This window comes from Schistocerca serialis, chromosome 12 (genome assembly GCF_023864345.2).
Source record: "Schistocerca serialis cubense isolate TAMUIC-IGC-003099 chromosome 12, iqSchSeri2.2, whole genome shotgun sequence".
Lineage (NCBI taxonomy): Eukaryota > Metazoa > Arthropoda > Insecta > Orthoptera > Acrididae > Schistocerca > Schistocerca serialis.
Genome location: NC_064649.1, coordinates 53106315 through 53130620, shown reverse-complemented (window position 1 = coordinate 53130620; position 24306 = coordinate 53106315).

Sequence of the window (24306 nt, the reverse complement as noted above, 5' to 3'; positions counted from 1 at the left end):
TAATCGTTTCTGAGAGTAGTGCGTCCAATGTGAAGATTTTCATTTACGACGATACGAAAACAATGTAGAAAACGTTATGTTTTCTGCGGTTTTTACTACGAATTACCACTTCTCGCTTTTTCTCGTGTAATGTGGCAGCCAAAGTTCAGTTCATGCAAAATCTTAAGGTCCTAGGTCAACTACAAGGCCGCAAAGCAGCCAAAATCTGAATTTTCAAAAACTAAAACTTGAATTTCTGTGCCTCTTTCTTGGTGACTGCAACAACTTAGAAGCTTCTACTTCGTACAGAGTGGTGCGACCGCAAACGTCATCACGCTGCATTAGTTGCCAGACAATAAATGTAAACGTTTCTGAGAGTAATGCGTCCAATGTGAAGATTTTCAGTTACGTCGATACGAAAACAATGTAGAAAACGTTATGTTTTCTGCGGTTTTTACTACGAATTATCACTTCTCCCTTTTTCTCGTGTAATGTGGCTGCCAGAGTTCGGTTCATGCAAAATCTTAAGGTCCTAGGTCAAATACAAGGCAGCAAAAGCAGCCAAAAACTGAATTTTCAAAAACTAAAACGTGAATTTCTGTGCCTCTTTCTTGGTGACTGCAACAACTTAGAAGCTTCTACTTCGTACAGAGTGGTGCGACCGCAAACGTCATCACGCTGCATTAGTTGCCAGACAATAAATGTAAACGTTTCTGAGAGTAATGCGTCCAATGTGAAGATTTTCAGTTACGTCGATACGAAAACAATGTAGAAAACGTTATTTTTTCTGCGGTTTTTACTACGAATTACCACTTCTCGCTTTTCCTCGTGTAATGTGGCTGCCAGAGTTCGGTTCATGCAAAATCGTCAGGTCCTAGGTCAACTACAAGGCAGCAAAAGCAGCCAAAAACTGAATTTTCAAAAACTAAAACTTGAATTTCTGTGCCTCTTTCTTGGTGACTGCAACAACTTAGAAGCTTCTACTTCGTACAGATTGGTGCGACCGCAAACGTCATCACGCTGCATTAGTTGCCAGACAATAAATGTAGACGTTTCTGAGAGTAATGCGTCCAATGTGAAGATTTTCAGTTACGTCGATACGAAAACAATGTAGAAAACGTTAAGTTTTCTGCGGTTTTTACTACGAATTACCACTTCTCGCTTTTTCTCGTGTAATGTGGCTGCCAGAGTTCGGTTCATGCGAAATCTTAAGGTCCTAGGTCAACTACAAGGCAGCAAAAGCAGCCAAAAACTGAATTTTCAAAAACTAAAACTTGAATTTCTGTGCCTCTTTCTTGGTGACTGCAACAACTTAGAAGCTTCTACTTCGTACAGAGTGGTGCGACCGCAAACGTCATCACGCTGCATTAGTTGCCAGACGATAAATGTAAACGTTTCTGAGAGTAATGCGTCCAATGTGAAGATTTTCAGTTACGTCGATACGAAAACAATGTAGAAAACGTTATGTTTTCTGCGGTTTTTACTACGAATTACCACTTCTCGCTTTTTGTCGTGTAATGTGGCTGCCAGAGTTCGGTTCATGCAAAATCTTAAGGTCCTAGGTCAACTACAAGGCAGCAAAAGCAGCCAAAAACTGAATTTTCAAAAAGTAAAACTTCTATTTCTGTGCCTCTTTCTTGGTGACTGCAACAACTTAGAAGCTTCTACTTCGTACAGAGTGGTGCGACCGCAAACGTCATCACGCTGCATTAGTTGCCTGACGATAAATGTAAACGTTTCTGAGAGTAATGCGTCCAATGTGAAGATTTTCAGTTACGTCGATACGAGAACAATGAAGAAAACGTTATGTTTTCTGCGGTTTTTACTACGAATTACCACTTCTCGCTTTTTCTCGTGTAATGTGGCTGCCAGAGTTCGGTTCATACAAAATCTTAAGTTCCTAGGTCAACTACAAGGCAGCAAAAGCAGCCAAAAACTGAATTTTCAAAAACAAAAACTTGAATTTCTGTGCCTCTTTCTTGGTGACTGCAACAACTTAGAAGCTTCTACTTCGTACAGAGTGGTGCGACCGCAAACGTCATCACGCTGCATTAGTTGCCAGACGATAAATGTAAACGTTTCTGAGAGTAACGCGTCCAATGTGAAGATTTTCAGTTAAGTCATTTCGAAAACAATGTAGAAAACGTTATGTTTTCTGCGGTTTTTACTACGAATTACCACTTCTCGCTTTTTCTCGTGTAATGTGGCTGCCATAGTTCGGTTCATGCAAAATCTTAAGGTCCTAGGTCAACTACAAGGCAGCAAAAGCAGCCAAAAACTGAATTTTCAAAAACTAAAACTTGAATTTCTGTGCCTCTTTCTTGGTGACTGCAACAACTTAGAAGCTTCTACTTCGTACAGAGTGGTGCGACCGCAAACGTCATCACGCAGCATTAGTTGCCAGACGATAAATGTAAACGTTTCTGAGAGTAATGAGTCCAATGTGAAGATTTTCAGTTACGTCGATACGAAAACAAAGTAGAAAACGTAATGTTTTCTGCGATTTTTACTACGAATTACCACTTCTCGCTTTTTCTCGTGTAATGTGTCTGCCAGAGTTCGGTTCATGCAAAATCTTAAGGTCCTAGGTCAACTACAAGGCAGCAAAAGCAGCCAAAAACTGAATTTTCAAAAACTAAAACTTGAATTTCTGTGCCTCTTTCTTGGTGACTGCAACAACTTAGAAGCTTCTACTTCGTACAGAGTGGTGCGATCGCAAACGTCATCACGCTGCATTAGTTGCCAGACGATAAATGTAAACGTTTCTGAGAGTAATGCGTCCAATGTGAAGATTTTCAGTTACGTCGATACGAAAACAATGTAGAAAACGTTATGTTTTCTGCGGTTTTTACTACGAATTATCACTTCTCGCTTTTTCTCGTGTAATGTGGCTGCCAGAGTTCGGTTCATGCAAAATCTTAATGTCCTAGGTCAACTACAAGGCAGCAAAAGCAGCCAAAAACTGAATTTTCTAAAACTAAAACTTGAATTTCTGTGCCTCTTTCTTGGTGACTGCAACAACTTAGAAGCTTCTACTTCGTACAGAGTGGTGCGACCGCAAACGTCATCACGCTGCATTAGTTGCCAGACGATAAATGTAAACGTTTCTGAGAGTAATGCGTACAATGTGAAGATTTTCAGTTACGTCGATACGAAAACAATGTAGAAAACGTAATGTTTTCTGCGGTTTTTACTACGAATTACCACTTCTCGCTTTTTCTCGTGTAATGTGGCTGCCAGAGTTCGGTTCATGCAAAATCTTAAGGTCCTAGGTCAACTACAAGGCAGCAAAAGCAGCCAAAAACTGAATTTTCAAAAACTAAAACTTGAATTTCTGTGCCTCTTTGTTGGTCACTGCAACAACTTAGAAGCTTCTACTTCGTACAGAGTGGTGCGACCGCAAACGTCAACACGCTGCATTAGTTGCCAGACGATAAATGTAAACGTTTCTGAGAGTAACGCGTCCAATGTGAAGATTTTCAGTTACGTCATTTCGAAAACAATGTAGAAAACGTTATGTTTTCTGCGGTTTTTACTACGAATTACCACTTCTCGCTTTTTCTCGTGTAATGTGGCTGCCATAGTTCGGTTCATGCAAAATCTTAAGGTCCTAGGTCAACTACAAGGCAGCAAAAGCAGCCAAAAACTGAATTTTCAAAAACTAAAACTTGAATTTCTGTGCCTCTTTCTTGGTGACTGCAACAACTTAGAAGCTTCTACTTCGTACAGAGTGGTGCGACCGCAAACGTCATCACGCAGCATTAGTTGCCAGACGATAAATGTAAACGTTTCTGAGAGTAATGAGTCCAATGTGAAGATTTTCAGTTACGTCGATACGAAAACAATGTAGAAAACGTAATGTTTTCTGCGGTTTTTACTACGAATTACCACTTCTCGCTTTTTCTCGTGTAATGTGGCTGCCAGAGTTCGGTTCATGCAAAATCTTAAGGTCCTAGGTCAACTACAAGGCAGCAAAAGCAGCCAAAAACTGAATTTTCAAAAACTAAAACTTGAATTTCTGTGCCTCTTTCTTGGTGACTGCAACAACTTAGAAGCTTCTACTTCGTACAGAGTGGTGCGATCGCAAACGTCATCACGCTGCATTAGTTGCCAGACGATAAATGTAAACGTTTCTGAGAGTAATGCGTCAATGTGAAGATTTTCAGTTACGTCGATACGAAAACAATGTAGAAAACGTTATGTTTTCTGCGGTTTTTACTACGAATTATCACTTCTCGCTTTTTCTCGTGTAATGTGGCTGCCAGAGTTCGGTTCATGCAAAATCTTAATGTCCTAGGTCAACTACAAGGCAGCAAAAGCAGCCAAAAACTGAATTTTCTAAAACTAAAACTTGAATTTCTGTGCCTCTTTCTTGGTCACTGCAACAACTTAGAAGCTTCTACTTCGTACAGAGTGGTGCGACCGCAAACGTCATCACGCTGCATTAGTTGCCAGACAATAAATGTAAACGTTTCTGAGAGTAATGCGTCCAATGTGAAGATTTTCAGTTACGTCATTTCGAAAACAATGTAGAAAACGTTATGTTTTCTGCGGTTTTTACTACGAATTACCACTTCTCGCTTTTTCTCGTGTAATGTGGCTGCCAGAGTTCGGTTCATGCAAAATCTTAAGGTCCTAGGTCAACTACAAGGCAGCAAAAGCAGCCAAAAACTGAATTTTCAAAAACTAAAACTTGAATTTCTGTGCCTCTTTCTTGGTGACTGCAACAACTTAGAAGCTTCTACTTCGTACAGAGTGGTGCGACCGCAAACGTCATCACGCTGCATTAGTTGCCAGACGATAAATGTAAACGTTTCTGAGAGTAATGCGTACAATGTGAAGATTTTCAGTTACGTCGATACGAAAACAATGTAGAAAACGTAATGTTTTCTGCGGTTTTTACTACGAATTACCACTTCTCGCTTTTTCTCGTGTAATGTGGCTGCCAGAGTTCGGTTCATGCATAATCTTAAGGTCCTAGGTCAACTACAAAGCAGCAAAAGCAGCCAAAAACTGAATTTTCAAAAAATAAAACTTGAATTTCTGTGCCTCTTTCTTGGTGACTGCAACAACTTAGAAGCTTCTACTTCGTACAGAGTGGTGCGACCGCAAACGTCATCACGCTGCATTAGTTGCCAGACGATAAATGTAAACGTTTCTCAGAGTAATGCGTCCAATGTGAAGATTTTCAGTTACGTCGATACGAAAACAATGTAGAAAACGTTATGTTTTCTGCGGTTTTTGCTACGAATTACCACTTCTCGCTTTTTCTCGTGTAATGTGGCTGCCAGAGTTCGGTTCATGCAAAATCTTAAGGTCCTAGGTCAACTACAAGGCAGCAAAAGCAGCCAAAAACTGAATTTTCAAAAACTAAAACTTGAATTTCTGTGCCTCTTTCTTGGTGACTGCAACAACTTAGAAGCTTCTACTTCGTACAGAGTGGTGCGACCGCAAACGTCATCACGCTGCATCAGTTGCCAGACGATAAATGTAAACGTTTCTCAGAGTAATGCGTCCAATGTGAAGATTTTCAGTTACGTCGATACGAAAACAATGTAGAAAACGTTATGTTTTCTGCGGTTTTTGCTACGAATTACCACTTCTCGCTTTTTCTCGTGTAATGTGGCTGCCAGAGTTCGGTTCATGCAAAATCTTAAGGTCCTAGGTCAACTACAAGGCAGCAAAAGCAGCCAAAAACTGAATTTTCAAAAACTAAAACTTGAATTTCTGTGCCTCTTTCTTGGTGACTGCAACAACTTAGAAGCTTCTACTTCGTAAAGAGTGGTGCGACCGCAAACGTCATCACGCTGCATTAGTTGCCAGACAATAAATGTAAACGTTTCTGAGAGTAAGGCGTCCAATGTGAAGATTTTCAGTTACGTCGATACGAAAACAATGTAGAAAACGTTATGTTTTCTGCGGTTTTTGCTACGAATTACCACTTCTCGCTTTTTCTCGTGTAATGTGGCTGCCAGAGTTCGGTTCATGCAAAATCTTAAGGTCCTAGGTCAACTACAAGGCAGCAAAAGCAGCCAAAAACTGAATTTTCAAAAACTAAAACTTGAATTTCTGTGCCTCTTTCTTGGTGACTGCAACAACTTAGAAGCTTCTACTTCGTACAGAGTGGTGCGACCGCAAACGTCATCACGCTGCATTAGTTGCCAGACGATAAATGTAAACGTTTCTCAGAGTAATGCGTACAATGTGAAGATTTTCAGTTACGTCGATACGAAAACAATGTAGAAAACGTAATGTTTTCTGCGGTTTTTACTACGAATTACCACTTCTCGCTTTTTCTCGTGTAATGTGGCTGCCAGAGTTCGGTTCATGCATAATCTTAAGGTCCTAGGTTAACTACAAAGCAGCAAAAGCAGCCAAAAACTGAATTTTCAAAAAATAAAACTTGAATTTCTGTGCCTCTTTCTTGCAAACTGCAACAACTTAGAAGCTTCTACTTCGTACAGAGTGGTGCGACCGCAAACGTCATCACGCAGCATTAGTTGCCAGACGATAAATGTAAACGTTTCTGAGAGTAATGCGTCAATGTGAAGATTTTCAGTTACGTCGATACGAAAACAATGTAGAAAACGTTATGTTTTCTGCGGTTTTTACTACGAATTATCACTTCTCGCTTTTTCTCGTGTAATGTGGCTGCCAGAGTTCGGTTCATGCAAAATCTTAATGTCCTAGGTCAACTACAAGGCAGCAAAAGCAGCCAAAAAGTGAATTTTCTAAAACTAAAACTTGAATTTCTGTGCCTCTTTCTTGGTCACTGCAACAACTTAGAAGCTTCTACTTCGTACAGAGTGGTGCGACCGCAAACGTCATCACGCTGCATTAGTTGCCAGACAATAAATGTAAACGTTTCTGAGAGTAATGCGTCCAATGTGAAGATTTTCAGTTACGTCATTTCGAAAACAATGTAGAAAACGTTATGTTCTCTGCGGTTTTTACTACGAATTACCACTTCTCGCTTTTTCTCGTGTAATGTGGCTGCCAGAGTTCGGTTCATGCATAATCTTAAGGTCCTAGGTCAACTACAAAGCAGCAAAAGCAGCCAAAAACTGAATTTTCAAAAAATAAAACTTGAATTTCTGTGCCTCTTTCTTGGTGACTGCAACAACTTAGAAGCTTCTACTTCGTACAGAGTGGTGCGACCGCAAACGTCATCACGCTGCATTAGTTGCCAGACGATAAATGTAAACGTTTCTCAGAGTAATGCGTCCAATGTGAAGATTTTCAGTTACGTCGATACGAAAACAATGTAGAAAACGTTATGTTTTCTGCGGTTTTTGCTACGAATTACCACTTCTCGCTTTTTCTCGTGTAATGTGGCTGCCAGAGTTCGGTTCATGCAAAATCTTAAGGTCCTAGGTCAACTACAAGGCAGCAAAAGCAGCCAAAAACTGAATTTTCAAAAACTAAAACTTGAATTTCTGTGCCTCTTTCTTGGTGACTGCAACAACTTAGAAGCTTCTACTTCGTAAAGAGTGGTGCGACCGCAAACGTCATCACGCTGCATTAGTTGCCAGACGATAAATGTAAACGTTTCTCAGAGTAATGCGTCCAATGTGAAGATTTTCAGTTACGTCGATACGAAAACAATGTAGAAAACGTTATGTTTTCTGCGGTTTTTGCTACGAATTACCACTTCTCGCTTTTTCTCGTGTAATGTGGCTGCCAGAGTTCGGTTCATGCATAATCTTAAGGTCCTAGGTCAACTACAAAGCAGCAAAAGCAGCCAAAAACTGAATTTTCAAAAAATAAAACTTGAATTTCTGTGCCTCTTTCTTGGTGACTGCAACAACTTAGAAGCTTCTACTTCGTACAGAGTGGTGCGACCGCAAACGTCATCACGCTGCATTAGTTGCCAGACGATAAATGTAAACGTTTCTGAGAGTAATGCGTCCAATGTGAAGATTTTCAGTTACGTCATTTCGAAAACAATGTAGAAAACGTTATGTTCTCTGCGGTTTTTACTACGAATTACCACTTCTCGCTTTTTCTCGTGTAATGTGGCTGCCAGAGTTCGGTTCATGCATAATCTTAAGGTCCTAGGTCAACTACAAAGCAGCAAAAGCAGCCAAAAACTGAATTTTCAAAAAATAAAACTTGAATTTCTGTGCCTCTTTCTTGGTGACTGCAACAACTTAGAAGCTTCTACTTCGTACAGAGTGGTGCGACCGCAAACGTCATCACGCTGCATTAGTTGCCAGACGATAAATGTAAACGTTTCTCAGAGTAATGCGTCCAATGTGAAGATTTTCAGTTACGTCGATACGAAAACAATGTAGAAAACGTTATGTTTTCTGCGGTTTTTGCTACGAATTACCACTTCTCGCTTTTTCTCGTGTAATGTGGCTGCCAGAGTTCGGTTCATGCAAAATCTTAAGGTCCTAGGTCAACTACAAGGCAGCAAAAGCAGCCAAAAACTGAATTTTCTAAAACTAAAACTTGAATTTCTGTGCCTCTTTCTTGGTCACTGCAACAACTTAGAAGCTTCTACTTCGTACAGAGTGGTGCGACCGCAAACGTCATCACGCTGCATTAGTTGCCAGACAATAAATGTAAACGTTTCTGAGAGTAATGCGTCCAATGTGAAGATTTTCAGTTACGTCATTTCGAAAACAATGTAGAAAACGTTATGTTCTCTGCGGTTTTTACTACGAATTACCACTTCTCGCTTTTTCTCGTGTAATGTGGCTGCCAGAGTTCGGTTCATGCATAATCTTAAGGTCCTAGGTCAACTACAAAGCAGCAAAAGCAGCCAAAAACTGAATTTTCAAAAAATAAAACTTGAATTTCTGTGCCTCTTTCTTGGTGACTGCAACAACTTAGAAGCTTCTACTTCGTACAGAGTGGTGCGACCGCAAACGTCATCACGCTGCATTAGTTGCCAGACGATAAATGTAAACGTTTCTGAGAGTAATGCGTCCAATGTGAAGATTTTCAGTTACGTCGATACGAAAACAATGTAGAAAACGTTATGTTTTCTGCGGTTTTTGCTACGAATTACCACTTCTCGCTTTTTCTCGTGTAATGTGGCTGCCAGAGTTCGGTTCATGCATAATCTTAAGGTCCTAGGTCAACTACAAAGCAGCAAAAGCAGCCAAAAACTGAATTTTCAAAAAATAAAACTTGAATTTCTGTGCCTCTTTCTTGGTGACTGCAACAACTTAGAAGCTTCTACTTCGTACAGAGTGGTGCGACCGCAAACGTCATCACGCTGCATCAGTTGCCAGACGATAAATGTAAACGTTTCTCAGAGTAATGCGTCCAATGTGAAGATTTTCAGTTACGTCGATACGAAAACAATGTAGAAAACGTTATGTTTTCTGCGGTTTTTGCTACGAATTACCACTTCTCGCTTTTTCTCGTGTAATGTGGCTGCCAGAGTTCGGTTCATGCAAAATCTTAAGGTCCTAGGTCAACTACAAGGCAGCAAAAGCAGCCAAAAACTGAATTTTCAAAAACTAAAACTTGAATTTCTGTGCCTCTTTCTTGGTGACTGCAACAACTTAGAAGCTTCTACTTCGTAAAGAGTGGTGCGACCGCAAACGTCATCACGCTGCATTAGTTGCCAGACAATAAATGTAAACGTTTCTGAGAGTAAGGCGTCCAATGTGAAGATTTTCAGTTACGTCGATACGAAAACAATGTAGAAAACGTTATGTTTTCTGCGGTTTTTGCTACGAATTACCACTTCTCGCTTTTTCTCGTGTAATGTGGCTGCCAGAGTTCGGTTCATGCAAAATCTTAAGGTCCTAGGTCAACTACAAGGCAGCAAAAGCAGCCAAAAACTGAATTTTCAAAAACTAAAACTTGAATTTCTGTGCCTCTTTCTTGGTGACTGCAACAACTTAGAAGCTTCTACTTCGTACAGAGTGGTGCGACCGCAAACGTCATCACGCTGCATTAGTTGCCAGACGATAAATGTAAACGTTTCTCAGAGTAATGCGTACAATGTGAAGATTTTCAGTTACGTCGATACGAAAACAATGTAGAAAACGTAATGTTTTCTGCGGTTTTTACTACGAATTACCACTTCTCGCTTTTTCTCGTGTAATGTGGCTGCCAGAGTTCGGTTCATGCATAATCTTAAGGTCCTAGGTCAACTACAAAGCAGCAAAAGCAGCCAAAAACTGAATTTTCAAAAAATAAAACTTGAATTTCTGTGCCTCTTTCTTGGTGACTGCAACAACTTAGAAGCTTCTACTTCGTACAGAGTGGTGCGACCGCAAACGTCATCACGCTGCATTAGTTGCCAGACGATAAATGTAAACGTTTCTCAGAGTAATGCGTCCAATGTGAAGATTTTCAGTTACGTCGATACGAAAACAATGTAGAAAACGTTATGTTTTCTGCGGTTTTTACTACGAATTACCACTTCTCGCTTTTTCTCGTGTAATGTGGCTGCCAGAGTTCGGTTCATGCAAAATCTTAAGGTCCTAGGTCAACTACAAGGCAGCAAAAGCAGCCAAAAACTGAATTTTCAAAAACTAAAACTTGAATTTCTGTGCCTCTTTCTTGGTGACTGCAACAACTTAGAAGCTTCTACTTCGTACAGAGTGGTGCGACCGCAAACGTCATCACGCTGCATCAGTTGCCAGACGATAAATGTAAACGTTTCTCAGAGTAATGCGTCCAATGTGAAGATTTTCAGTTACGTCGATACGAAAACAATGTAGAAAACGTTATGTTTTCTGCGGTTTTTGCTACGAATTACCACTTCTCGCTTTTTCTCGTGTAATGTGGCTGCCAGAGTTCGGTTCATGCAAAATCTTAAGGTCCTAGGTCAACTACAAGGCAGCAAAAGCAGCCAAAAACTGAATTTTCAAAAACTAAAACTTGAATTTCTGTGCCTCTTTCTTGGTGACTGCAACAACTTAGAAGCTTCTACTTCGTAAAGAGTGGTGCGACCGCAAACGTCATCACGCTGCATTAGTTGCCAGACGATAAATGTAAACGTTTCTGAGAGTAATGCGTCCAATGTGAAGGTTTTCAGTTACGTCGATACGAAAACAATGTAGAAAACGTTATGTTTTCTGCGGTTTTTACTACGAATTACCACTTCTCGCTTTTTCTCGTGTAATGAGGCTGCCAGAGTTCGGTTCATGCAAAATCTTAAGGTCCTAGGTCAACTACAAGGCCGCAAAAGCAGCCAAAATCTGAATTTTCAAAAACTAAAACTTGAATTTCAGTGCCTCTTTCTTGGTGACTGCAACAACTTAGAAGCTTCTACTTCGTACAGAGTGGTGCGACCGCAAACGTCATCACGCTGCATTAGTTGCCAGACAATAAATGTAAACGTTTCTGAGAGTAAGGCGTCCAATGTGAAGATTTTCAGTTACGTCGATACGAAAACAATGTAGAAAACGTTATGTTTTCTGCGGTTTTTACTACGAATTACCACTTCTCGCTTTTTCTCGTGTAATGTGGCTGCCAGAGTTCGGTTCATGCAAAATCTTAAGGTCCTAGGTCAAATACAAGGCAGCAAAAGCAGCCAAAAACTGAATTTTCAAAAACTAAAACTTGAATTTCAGTGCCTCTTTCTTGGTGACTGCAACAACTTAGAAGCTTCTACTTCGTACAGAGTGGTGCCACCGCAAACGTCATCACGCTGCATTAGTTGCCAGACAATAAATGTAAACGTTTCTGAGAGTAATGCGTCCAATGTGAAGATTTTCAGTTACGTCGATACGAAAACAATGTAGAAAACGTTATTTTTTCTGCGGTTTTTACTACGAATTACCACTTCTCGCTTTTTCTCGTGTAATGTGGGTGCCAGAGTTCGGTTCATGCAAAATCGTAAGGTCCTAGGTCAACTACAAGGCAGCAAAAGCAGCCAAAAACTGAATTTTCAAAATCAAAAACTTGAATTTCTGTGCCTCTTTCTTGGTGACTGCAACAACTTAGAAGCTTCTACTTCGTACAGAGTGGTGCGACCGCAAACGTCATCACGCTGCATTAGTTGCCAGACAATAAATGTAAACGTTTCTGAGAGTAATGCGTCCAATGTGAAGATTTTCAGTTACGTCGATACGAAAACAATGTAGAAAACGTTATGTTTTCTGCGGTTTTTACTACGAATTACCACTTCTCGCTTTTTCTCGTGTAATGTGGCTGCCAGAGTTCGGTTCATGCAAAATCTTAAGGTCGTAGGTCAACTACAAGGCAGCAAAAGCAGCCAAAAACTGAATTTTCAAAAACTAAAACTTGAATTTCTGTGCCTCTTTCTTGGTGACTGCAACAACTTAGAAGCTTCTACTTCGTACAGAGTGGTGCGACCGCAAACGTCATCACGCTGCATTAGTAGCCAGACGATAAATGTAATCGTTTCTGAGAGTAATGCTTCCAATGTGAAGATTTTCATTTACGACGATACGAAACAATGTAGAAAACGTTATGTTTTCTGCGGTTTTTACTACGAATTACCACTTCTCGCTTTTTCTCGTGTAATGTGGCAGCCAAAGTTCGGTTCATGCAAAATCTTAAGGTCCTAGGTCAACTACAAGGCCGCAAAAGCAGCCAAAATCTGAATTTTCAAAAACTAAAACTTGAATTTCTGTGCCTCTTTCTTGGTGACTGCAACAACTTAGAAGCTTCTACTTCGTACAGAGTGGTGCGACCGCAAACGTCATCGCGCTGCATTAGTTGCCAGACAATAAATGTAAACGTTTCTAAGAGTAGTGCGTCCAATGTGAAGATTTTCAGTTACGTCGATACGAAAACAATGTAGAAAACGTTATGTTTTCTGCGGTTTTTACTACGAATTACCACTTCTCGCTTTTTCTCGTGTAATGTGGCTGCCAGAGTTCGGTTCATGCAAAATCTTAAGGTCCTAGGTCAAATACAAGGCAGCAAAAGCAGCCAAAAACTGAATTTTCAAAAACTAAAACTTGAATTTCAGTGCCTCTTTCTTGGTGACTGCAACAACTTAGAAGCTTCTACTTCGTACAGAGTGGTGCGACCGCAAACGTCATCACGCTGCATTAGTTGCCAGACGATAAATGTAAACGTTTCTCAGAGTAATGCGTCCAATGTGAAGATTTTCAGTTACGTCGATACGAAAACAATGTAGAAAACGTTATGTTTTCTGCGGTTTTTGCTACGAATTACCACTTCTCGCTTTTTCTCGTGTAATGTGGCTGCCAGAGTTCGGTTCATGCAAAATCTTAAGGTCCTAGGTCAACTACAAGGCAGCAAAAGCAGCCAAAAACTGAATTTTCAAAAACTAAAACTTGAATTTCTGTGCCTCTTTCTTGGTGACTGCAACAACTTAGAAGCTTCTACTTCGTACAGAGTGGTGCGACCGCAAACGTCATCACGCTGCATCAGTTGCCAGACGATAAATGTAAACGTTTCTCAGAGTAATGCGTCCAATGTGAAGATTTTCAGTTACGTCGATACGAAAACAATGTAGAAAACGTTATGTTTTCTGCGGTTTTTGCTACGAATTACCACTTCTCGCTTTTTCTCGTGTAATGTGGCTGCCAGAGTTCGGTTCATGCAAAATCTTAAGGTCCTAGGTCAACTACAAGGCAGCAAAAGCAGCCAAAAACTGAATTTTCAAAAACTAAAACTTGAATTTCTGTGCCTCTTTCTTGGTGACTGCAACAACTTAGAAGCTTCTACTTCGTACAGAGTGGTGCGACCGCAAACGTCATCACGCTGCATTAGTTGCCAGACGATAAATGTAAACGTTTCTGAGAGTAATGCGTCCAATGTGAAGATTTTCAGTTACGTCGATACGAGAACAATGTAGATAACGTTATGTTTTCTGCGGTTTTTACTACGAATTACCACTTCTCGCTTTTTCTCGTGTAATGTGGCTGCCAGAGTTCGGTTCATGCAAAATCTTAAGGTCCTAGGTCAACTACAAGGCAGCAAAAGCAGCCAAAAACTGAATTTTCAAAAACTAAAACTTGAATTTCTGTGCCTCTTTCTTGGTGACTGCAACAACTTAGAAGCTTCTACTTCGTAAAGAGTGGTGCGACCGCAAACGTCATCACGCTGCATTAGTTGCCAGACGATAAATGTAAACGTTTCTGAGAGTAATGCGTCCAATGTGAAGGTTTTCAGTTACGTCGATACGAAAACAATGTAGAAAACGTTATGTTTTCTGCGGTTTTTACTACGAATTACCACTTCTCGCTTTTTCTCGTGTAATGAGGCTGCCAGAGTTCGGTTCATGCAAAATCTTAAGGTCCTAGGTCAACTACAAGGCAGCAAAAGCAGCCAAAAACTGAATTTTCAAAAACTAAAACTTGAATTTCTGTGCCTCTTTCTTGGTGACTGCAACAACTTAGAAGCTTCTACTTCGTACAGAGTGGTGCGACCGCAAACGTCATCACGCTGCATTAGTTGCCAGACAATAAATGTAAACGTTTCTGAGAGTAAGGCGTCCAATGTGAAGATTTTCAGTTACGTCGATACGAAAACAATGTAGAAAACGTTATGTTTTCTGCGGTTTTTACTACGAATTACCACTTCTCGCTTTTTCTCGTGTAATGTGGCTGCCAGAGTTCGGTTCATGCAAAATCTTAAGGTCCTAGGTCAAATACAAGGCAGCAAAAGCAGCCAAAAACTGAATTTTCAAAAACTAAAACTTGAATTTCAGTGCCTCTTTCTTGGTGACTGCAACAACTTAGAAGCTTCTACTTCGTACAGAGTGGTGCGACCGCAAACGTCATCACGCTGCATTAGTTGCCAGACAATAAATGTAAACGTTTCTGAGAGTAATGCGTCCAATGTGAAGATTTTCAGTTACGTCGATACGAAAACAATGTAGAAAACGTTATTTTTTCTGCGGTTTTTACTACGAATTACCACTTCTCGCTTTTTCTCGTGTAATGTGGGTGCCAGAGTTCGGTTCATGCAAAATCGTAAGGTCCTAGGTCAACTACAAGGCAGCAAAAGCAGCCAAAAACTGAATTTTCAAAATCAAAAACTTGAATTTCTGTGCCTCTTTCTTGGTGACTGCAACAACTTAGAAGCTTCTACTTCGTACAGAGTGGTGCGACCGCAAACGTCATCACGCTGCATTAGTTGCCAGACAATAAATGTAAACGTTTCTGAGAGTAATGCGTCCAATGTGAAGATTTTCAGTTACGTCGATACGAAAACAATGTAGAAAACGTTATGTTTTCTGCGGTTTTTACTACGAATTACCACTTCTCGCTTTTTCTCGTGTAATGTGGCTGCCAGAGTTCGGTTCATGCAAAATCTTAAGGTCCTAGGTCAACTACAAGGCAGCAAAAGCAGCCAAAAACTGAATTTTCAAAAACTAAAACTTGAATTTCTGTGCCTCTTTCTTGGTGACTGCAACAACTTAGAAGCTTCTACTTCGTACAGAGTGGTGCGACCGCAAACGTCATCACGCTGCATTAGTAGCCAGACGATAAATGTAATCGTTTCTGAGAGTAATGCTTCCAATGTGAAGATTTTCATTTACGACGATACGAAACAATGTAGAAAACGTTATGTTTTCTGCGGTTTTTACTACGAATTACCACTTCTCGCTTTTTCTCGTGTAATGTGGCAGCCAAAGTTCGGTTCATGCAAAATCTTAAGGTCCTAGGTCAACTACAAGGCCGCAAAAGCAGCCAAAATCTGAATTTTCAAAAACTAAAACTTGAATTTCTGTGCCTCTTTCTTGGTGACTGCAACAACTTAGAAGCTTCTACTTCGTACAGAGTGGTGCGACCGCAAACGTCATCACGCTGCATTAGTTGCCAGACAATAAATGTAAACGTTTCTGAGAGTAATGCGTCCAATGTGAAGATTTTCAGTTACGTCGATACGAGAACAATGTAGATAACGTTATGTTTTCTGCGGTTTTTACTACGAATTACCACTTCTCGCTTTTTCTCGTGTAATGTGGCTGCCAGAGTTCGGTTCATGCAAAATCTTAAGGTCCTAGGTCAACTACAAGGCAGCAAAAGCAGCCAAAAACTGAATTTTCAAAAACTAAAACTTGAATTTCTGTGCCTCTTTCTTGGTGACTGCAACAACTTAGAAGCTTCTACTTCGTAAAGAGTGGTGCGACCGCAAACGTCATCACGCTGCATTAGTTGCCAGACGATAAATGTAAACGTTTCTGAGAGTAATGCGTCCAATGTGAAGGTTTTCAGTTACGTCGATACGAAAACAATGTAGAAAACGTTATGTTTTCTGCGGTTTTTACTACGAATTACCACTTCTCGCTTTTTCTCGTGTAATGAGGCTGCCAGAGTTCGGTTCATGCAAAATCTTAAGGTCCTAGGTCAACTACAAGGCAGCAAAAGCAGCCAAAAACTGAATTTTCAAAAACTAAAACTTGAATTTCTGTGCCTCTTTCTTGGTGACTGCAACAACTTAGAAGCTTCTACTTCGTACAGAGTGGTGCGACCGCAAACGTCATCACGCTGCATTAGTTGCCAGACAATAAATGTAAACGTTTCTGAGAGTAAGGCGTCCAATGTGAAGATTTTCAGTTACGTCGATACGAAAACAATGTAGAAAACGTTATGTTTTCTGCGGTTTTTACTACGAATTACCACTTCTCGCTTTTTCTCGTGTAATGTGGCTGCCAGAGTTCGGTTCATGCAAAATCTTAAGGTCCTAGGTCAAATACAAGGCAGCAAAAGCAGCCAAAAACTGAATTTTCAAAAACTAAAACTTCAATTTCAGTGCCTCTTTCTTGGTGACTGCAACAACTTAGAAGCTTCTACTTCGTACAGAGTGGTGCGACCGCAAACGTCATCACGCTGCATTAGTTGCCAGACAATAAATGTAAACGTTTCTGAGAGCAATGCGTCCAATGTGAAGATTTTCAGTTACGTCGATACGAAAACAATGTAGAAAACGTTATTTTTTCTGCGGTTTTTACTACGAATTACCACTTCTCGCTTTTTCTCGTGTAATGTGGGTGCCAGAGTTCGGTTCATGCAAAATCGTAAGGTCCTAGGTCAACTACAAGGCAGCAAAAGCAGCCAAAAACTGAATTTTCAAAATCAAAAACTTGAATTTCTGTGCCTCTTTCTTGGTGACTGCAACAACTTAGAAGCTTCTACTTCGTACAGAGTGGTGCGACCGCAAACGTCATCACGCTGCATTAGTTGCCAGACAATAAATGTAAACGTTTCTGAGAGTAATGCGTCCAATGTGAAGATTTTCAGTTACGTCGATACGAAAACAATGTAGAAAACGTTATGTTTTCTGCGGTTTTTACTACGAATTACCACTTCTCGCTTTTTCTCGTGTAATGTGGCTGCCAGAGTTCGGTTCATGCAAAATCTTAAGGTCCTAGGTCAACTACAAGGCAGCAAAAGCAGCCAAAAACTGAATTTTCAAAAACTAAAACTTGAATTTCTGTGCCTCTTTCTTGGTGACTGCAACAACTTAGAAGCTTCTACTTCGTACAGAGTGGTGCGACCGCAAACGTCATCACGCTGCATTAGTAGCCAGACGATAAATGTAATCGTTTCTGAGAGTAATGCTTCCAATGTGAAGATTTTCATTTACGACGATACGAAACAATGTAGAAAACGTTATGTTTTCTGCGGTTTTTACTACGAATTACCACTTCTCGCTTTTTCTCGTGTAATGTGGCAGCCAAAGTTCGGTTCATGCAAAATCTTAAGGTCCTAGGTCAACTACAAGGCCGCAAAAGCAGCCAAAATCTGAATTTTCAAAAACTAAAACTTGAATTTCTGTGCCTCTTTCTTGGTGACTGCAACAACTTAGAAGCTTCTACTTCGTACAGAGTGGTGCGACCGCAAACGTCATCACGCTGCATTAGTTGCCAGACAATAAATGTAAACGTTTCTGAGAGTAATGCGTCCAATGTGAAGATTTTCAGTTACGTCGATACGAAAACAATGTAGAAAACGTTATGTTTTCTGCGGTTTTTGCTACGAATTACCACTTCTCGCTTTTTCTCGTGTAATGTGGCTGCCAGAGTTCGGTTCATGCAAAATCTTAAGGTCCTAGGTCAAATACAAGGCAGCAAAAGCAGCCAAAAACTGAATTTTCAAAAACTAAAACTTGAATTTCTGTGCCTCTTTCTTGGTGACTGCAACAACTTAGAAGCTTCTACTTCGTACAGAGTGGTGCGACCGCAAACGTCATCACGCTGCATTAGTTGCCAGACAATAAATGTAAACGTTTCTGAGAGTAATGCGTCCAATGTGAAGATTTTCAGTTACGTCGATACGAAAACAATGTAGAAAATGTTATTTTTTCTGCGGTTTTTACTACGAATTACCACTTCTCGCTTTTTCTCGTGTAATGTGGCTGCCAGAGTTCGGTTCATGCAAAATCGTAAGGTCCTAGGTCAACTACAAGGCAGCAAAAGCAGCCAAAAACTGAATTTTCAAAAACTAAAACTTGAATTTCTGTGCCTCTTTCTTGGTGACTGCAACAACTTAGAAGCTTCTACTTCGTACAGAGTGGTGCGACCGCAAACGTCATCACGCTGCATTAGTTGCCAGACGATAAATGTAAACGTTTCTGAGAGTAATGCGTCCAATGTGAAGATTTTCAGTTACGTCGATACGAAAACAATGTAGAAAACGTTATGATTTCTGCGGTTTTTACTACGAATTACCACTTCTCGCTTTTTCTCGTGTAATGTGGCTGCCAGAGTTCGGTTCATGCAAAATCTTAAGGTCCTAGGTCAACTACAAGGCAGCAAAAGCAGCCAAAAACTGAATTTTCAAAAACTAAAACTTGAATTTCTGTGCCTCTTTCTTGGTGACTGCAACAACTTAGAAGCTTCTACTTCGTACAGAGTGGTGCGACCGCAAACGTCATCACGCTGCATTAGTTGCCTGACGATAAATGTAAACGTTTCTGAGAGTAATGCGTCCAATGTGAAGATTTTCAGTTACGTCGATACGAGAACAATGTAGAAAACGTTATGTTTTCTGCGGTTTTTACTACGAATTACCACTTCTCGCTTTTTCTCGTGTAATGTGGCTGCCAGAGTTCGGTTCATACAAAATCTTAAGTTCCTAGGTCAACTACAAGGCAGCAAAAGCAGCCAAAAACTGAATTTTCAAAAACAAAAACTTGAATTTCTGTGCCTCTTTCTTGGTGACTGCAACAACTTAGAAGCTTCTACTTCGTACAGAGTGGTGCGACCGCAAACGTCATCACGCTGCATTAGTTGCCAGACGATAAATGTAAACGTTTCTGAGAGTAACGCGTCCAATGTGAAGATTTTCAGTTACGTCATTTCGAAAACAATGTAGAAAACGTTATGTTTTCTGCGGTTTTTACTACGAATTACCACTTCTCGCTTTTTCTCGTGTAATGTGGCTGCCAGAGTTCGGTTCATGCAAAATCTTAAGGTCCTAGGTCAACTACAAGGCAGCAAAAGCAGCCAAAAACTGAATTTTCAAAAACTAAAACTTGAATTTCTGTGCCTCTTTCTTGGTCACTGCAACAACTTAGAAGCTTCTACTTCGTACAGAGTGGTGCGACCGCAAACGTCATCACGCTGCATTAGTTGCCAGACAATAAATGTAAACGTTTCTGAGAGTAATGCGTCCAATGTGAAGATTTTCAGTTACGTCATTTCGAAAACAATGTAGAAAACGTTATGTTCTCTGCGGTTTTTACTACGAATTACCACTTCTCGCTTTTTCTCGTGTAATGTGGCTGCCAGAGTTCGGTTCATGCAAAATCTTAAGGTCCTAGGTCAACTACAAGGCAGCAAAAGCAGCCAAAAACTGAATTTTCAAAAACTAAAACTTGAATTTCTGTGCCTCTTTCTTGGTGACTGCAACAACTTAGAAGCTTCTACTTCGTACAGAGTGGTGCGACCGCAAACGTCATCACGCTGCATTAGTTGCCAGACGATAAATGTAAACGTTTCTGAGAGTAATGCGTACAATGTGAAGATTTTCAGTTACGTCGATACGAAAACAATGTAGAAAACGTAATGTTTTCTGCGGTTTTTACTACGAATTACCACTTCTCGCTTTTTCTCGTGTAATGTGGCTGCCAGAGTTCGGTTCATGTAAAATCTTAAGGTCCTAGGTCAACTACAAAGCAGCAAAAGCAGCCAAAAACTGAATTTTCAAAAACTAAAACTTGAATTTCTGTGCCTCTTTCTTGGTGACTGCAACAACTTAGAAGCTTCTACTTCGTACAGAGTGGTGCGACCGCAAACGTCATCACGCTGCATTAGTTGCCAGACGATAAATGTAAACGTTTCTCAGAGTAATGCGTCCAATGTGAAGATTTTCAGTTACGTCGATACGAAAACAATGTAGAAAACGTTATGTTTTCTGCGGTTTTTGCTACGAATTACCACTTCTCGCTTTTTGTCGTGTAATGTGGCTGCCAGAGTTCGGTTCATGCAAAATCTTAAGGTCCTAGGTCAACTACAAGGCAGCAAAAGCAGCCAAAAACTGAATTTTCAAAAACTAAAACTTGAATTTCTGTGCCTCTTTCTTGGTGACTGCAACAACTTAGAAGCTTCTACTCCGTACAGAGTGGTGCGACCGCAAACGTCATCACGCAGCATTAGTTGCCAGACGATAAATGTAAACGTTTCTGAGAGTAATGCGTCCAATGTGAAGATTTTCAGTTACGTCGATACGAAAACAATGTAGAAAACGTAATGTTTTCTGCGGTTTTTACTACGAATTACCACTTCTCGCTTTTTCTCGTGTAATGTGGCTGCCAGAGTTCGGTTCATGCAAAATCTTAAGGTCCTAGGTCAACTACAAGGCAGCAAAAGCAGCCAAAAACTGAATTTTCAAAAACTAAAACTTGAATTTCTGTGCCTCTTTCTTGGTCACTGCAACAACTTAGAAGCTTCTACTTCGTACAGAGTGGTGCGACCGCAAACGTCATCACGCTGCATTAGTTGCCAGACAATAAATGTAAACGTTTCTGAGAGTAATGCGTCCAATGTGAAGATTTTCAGTTACGTCATTTCGAAAACAATGTAGAAAACGTTATGTTCTCTGCGGTTTTTACTACGAATTACCACTTCTCGCTTTTTCTCGTGTAATGTGGCTGCCAGAGTTCGGTTCATGCAAAATCTTAAGGTCCTAGGTCAACTACAAGGCAGCAAAAGCAGCCAAAAACTGAATTTTCAAAAACTAAAACTTGAATTTCTGTGCCTCTTTCTTGGTGACTGCAACAACTTAGAAGCTTCTACTTCGTACAGAGTGGTGCGACCGCAAACGTCATCACGCTGCATTAGTTGCCAGACGATAAATGTAAACGTTTCTGAGAGTAATGCGTACAATGTGAAGATTTTCAGTTACGTCGATACGAAAACAATGTAGAAAACGTAATGTTTTCTGCGGTTTTTACTACGAATTACCACTTCTCGCTTTTTCTCGTGTAATGTGGCTGCCAGAGTTCGGTTCATGTAAAATCTTAAGGTCCTAGGTCAACTACAAAGCAGCAAAAGCAGCCAAAAACTGAATTTTCAAAAACTAAAACTTGAATTTCTGTGCCTCTTTCTTGGTGACTGCAACAACTTAGAAGCTTCTACTTCGTACAGAGTGGTGCGACCGCAAACGTCATCACGCTGCATTAGTTGCCAGACGATAAATGTAAACGTTTCTCAGAGTAATGCGTCCAATGTGAAGATTTTCAGTTACGTCGATACGAAAACAATGTAGAAAACGTTATGTTTTCTGCGGTTTTTGCTACGAATTACCACTTCTCGCTTTTTGTCGTGTAATGTGGCTGCCAGAGTTCGGTTCATGCAAAATCTTAAGGTCCTAGGTCAACTACAAGGCAGCAAAAGCAGCCAAAAACTGAATTTTCAAAAACTAAAACTTGAATTTCTGTGCCTCTTTCTTGGTGACTGCAACAACTTAGAAGCTTCTACTTCGTACAGAGTGGTGCGACCGCAAACGTCATCACGCTGCATTAGTTGCCTGACGATAAATGTAAACGTTTCTGAGAGTAATGCGTCCAATGTGAAGATTTTGAGTTACGTCGATACGAGAACAATGTAGATAACGTTATGTTTTCTGCGGTTTTTACTACGAATTACCACTTCTCGCTTTTTCTCGTGTAATGTGGCTGCCAGAGTTCGGTTCATGCAAAATCTTAAGGTCCTAGGTCAACTACAAGGCAGCAAAAGCAGCCAAAAACTGAATTTTCAAAAACTAAAACTTGAATTTCTGTGCCTCTTTCTTGGTGACTGCAACAACTTAGAAGCTTCTACTTCGTACAGAGTGGTGCGACCGCAAACGTCATCACGCTGCATTAGTTGCCTGACGATAAATGTAAACGTTTCTGAGAGTAATGCGTCCAATGTGAAGGTTTTCAGTTACGTCGATACGAAAACAATGTAGAAATCGTTATGTTTTCTGCGTTTTTTACTACGAATTACCACTTCTCGCTTTTTCTCGTGTAATGTGGCTGCCAGAGTTCGGTTCATGCAAAATCTTAAGGTCCTAGGTCAACTACAAGGCAGCAAAAGCATCCAAAAACTGAATTTTCAAAAACTAAAACTTGAATTTCTGTGCCTCTTTCTTGGTGAATGCAACAACTTACAAGCTTCTACTTCGTACAGAGTGGTGCGACCGGAAACGTCATCACGCTGCATTAGTTGCCAGACGATAAATGTAAACGTTTCTGAGAGTAATGCGTCCAATGTGAAGATTTTCAGTTACGTCGATACGAAAACAATGTAGAAAACGTTATGTTTTCTGCGGTTTTTACTACGAATTACCACTTCTCGCTTTTTCTCGTGTAATGTGGCTGCCAGAGTTCGGTTCATGCATAATCTTAAGGTCCTAGGTCAACTACAAGGCAGCAAAAGCAGCCAAAAACTGAATTTTCAAAAACTAAAACTTGAATTTCTGTGCCTCTTTCTTGGTGACTGCAACAACTTAGAAGCTACTACTTCGTACAGAGTGGTGCGACCGCAAACGTCATCACGCTGCATTAGTTGCCAGACGATAAATGTAAACGTTTCTGAGAGTAATGCGTCCAATGTGAAGATTTTCAGTTACGTCGATACGAAAACAATGTAGAAAACGTTATGTTTTCTGCGGTTTTTACTACGAATTACCACTTCTCGCTTTTTGTCGTGTAATGTGGCTGCCAGAGTTCGGTTCATGCAAAATCTTAAGGTCCTAGGTCAACTACAAGGCAGCAAAAGCAGCCAAAAACTGAATTTTCAAAAACTAAAACTTGAATTTCTGTGCCTCTTTCTTGGTGACTGCAACAACTTAGAAGCTTCTACTTCGTACAGAGTGGTGCGACCGTAAACGTCATCACGCTGCATTAGTTGCCAGACGATAAGTGTAAACGTTTCTGAGAGTAATGCGTCCAATGTGAAGATTTTCAGTTACGTCGATACGAAAACAATGTAGAAAACGTAATGTTTTCTGCGGTTTTTACTACGAATTACCACTTCTCGCTTTTTCTCGTGTAATGTGGCTGCCAGAGTTCGGTTCATGCAAAATCTTAAGGTCCTAGGTCGGCTACAAGGCAGCAAAAGCAGCCAAAAACTGAATTTTCAAAAACTAAAACTTGAATTTCTGTGCCTCTTTCTTGGTGACTGCAACAACTTAGAAGCTTCTACTTCGTACAGAGTGGTGCGACCGCAAACGTCATCACGCTGCATTAGTTGCCAGACGATAAATGTAAACGTTTCAGAGAGTAATGCGTCAAATGTGAAGATTTACAGTTACGTCGATACGAAAACAATGTAGAAAACGTTATGTTTTCTGCGGTTTTTGCTACGAATTACCACTTCTCGCTTTTTCTCGTGTAATGTGGCTGCCAGGGTTCGGTTCATGCAAAATCTTAAGGTCCTAGGTCAACTACAAGGCAGCAAAAGCAGCCAAAAACTGAAATTTCAAAAACTAAAACTTGAATTTCTGTGCCTCTTTCTTGGTGACTGCAACAACTTAGAAGCTTCTACTTCGTACAGAGTGGTGCGACCGCGAACGTCATCACGCTGCATTAGTTGCCAGACGATAAATGTAAACGTTTCCGAGAGTAATGCGTCCAATGTGAAGATTTTCAGTTACGTCGATACGAAAACAATGTAGAAAACGTTATGTTTTCTGCGGTTTTTCCTACGAATTACCACTTCTCGCTTTTTCTCGTGTAATGTGGCTGCCAGAGTTCGGTTCATGCAAAATCTTAAGGTCCTAGGTCAACTACAAGGCAGCAAAAGCAGCCAAAAACTGAATTTTCAAAAACTAAAACTTGAATTTCTGTCCCTCTTTCTTGGTGACTGCAACAACTTAGAAGCTTCTACTTCGTACAGAGTGATGCGACCGCAAACGTCATCACGCTGCATTAGTTGCCAGACGATAAATGTAAACGTTTCTGAGAGTAATGCGTCGAATG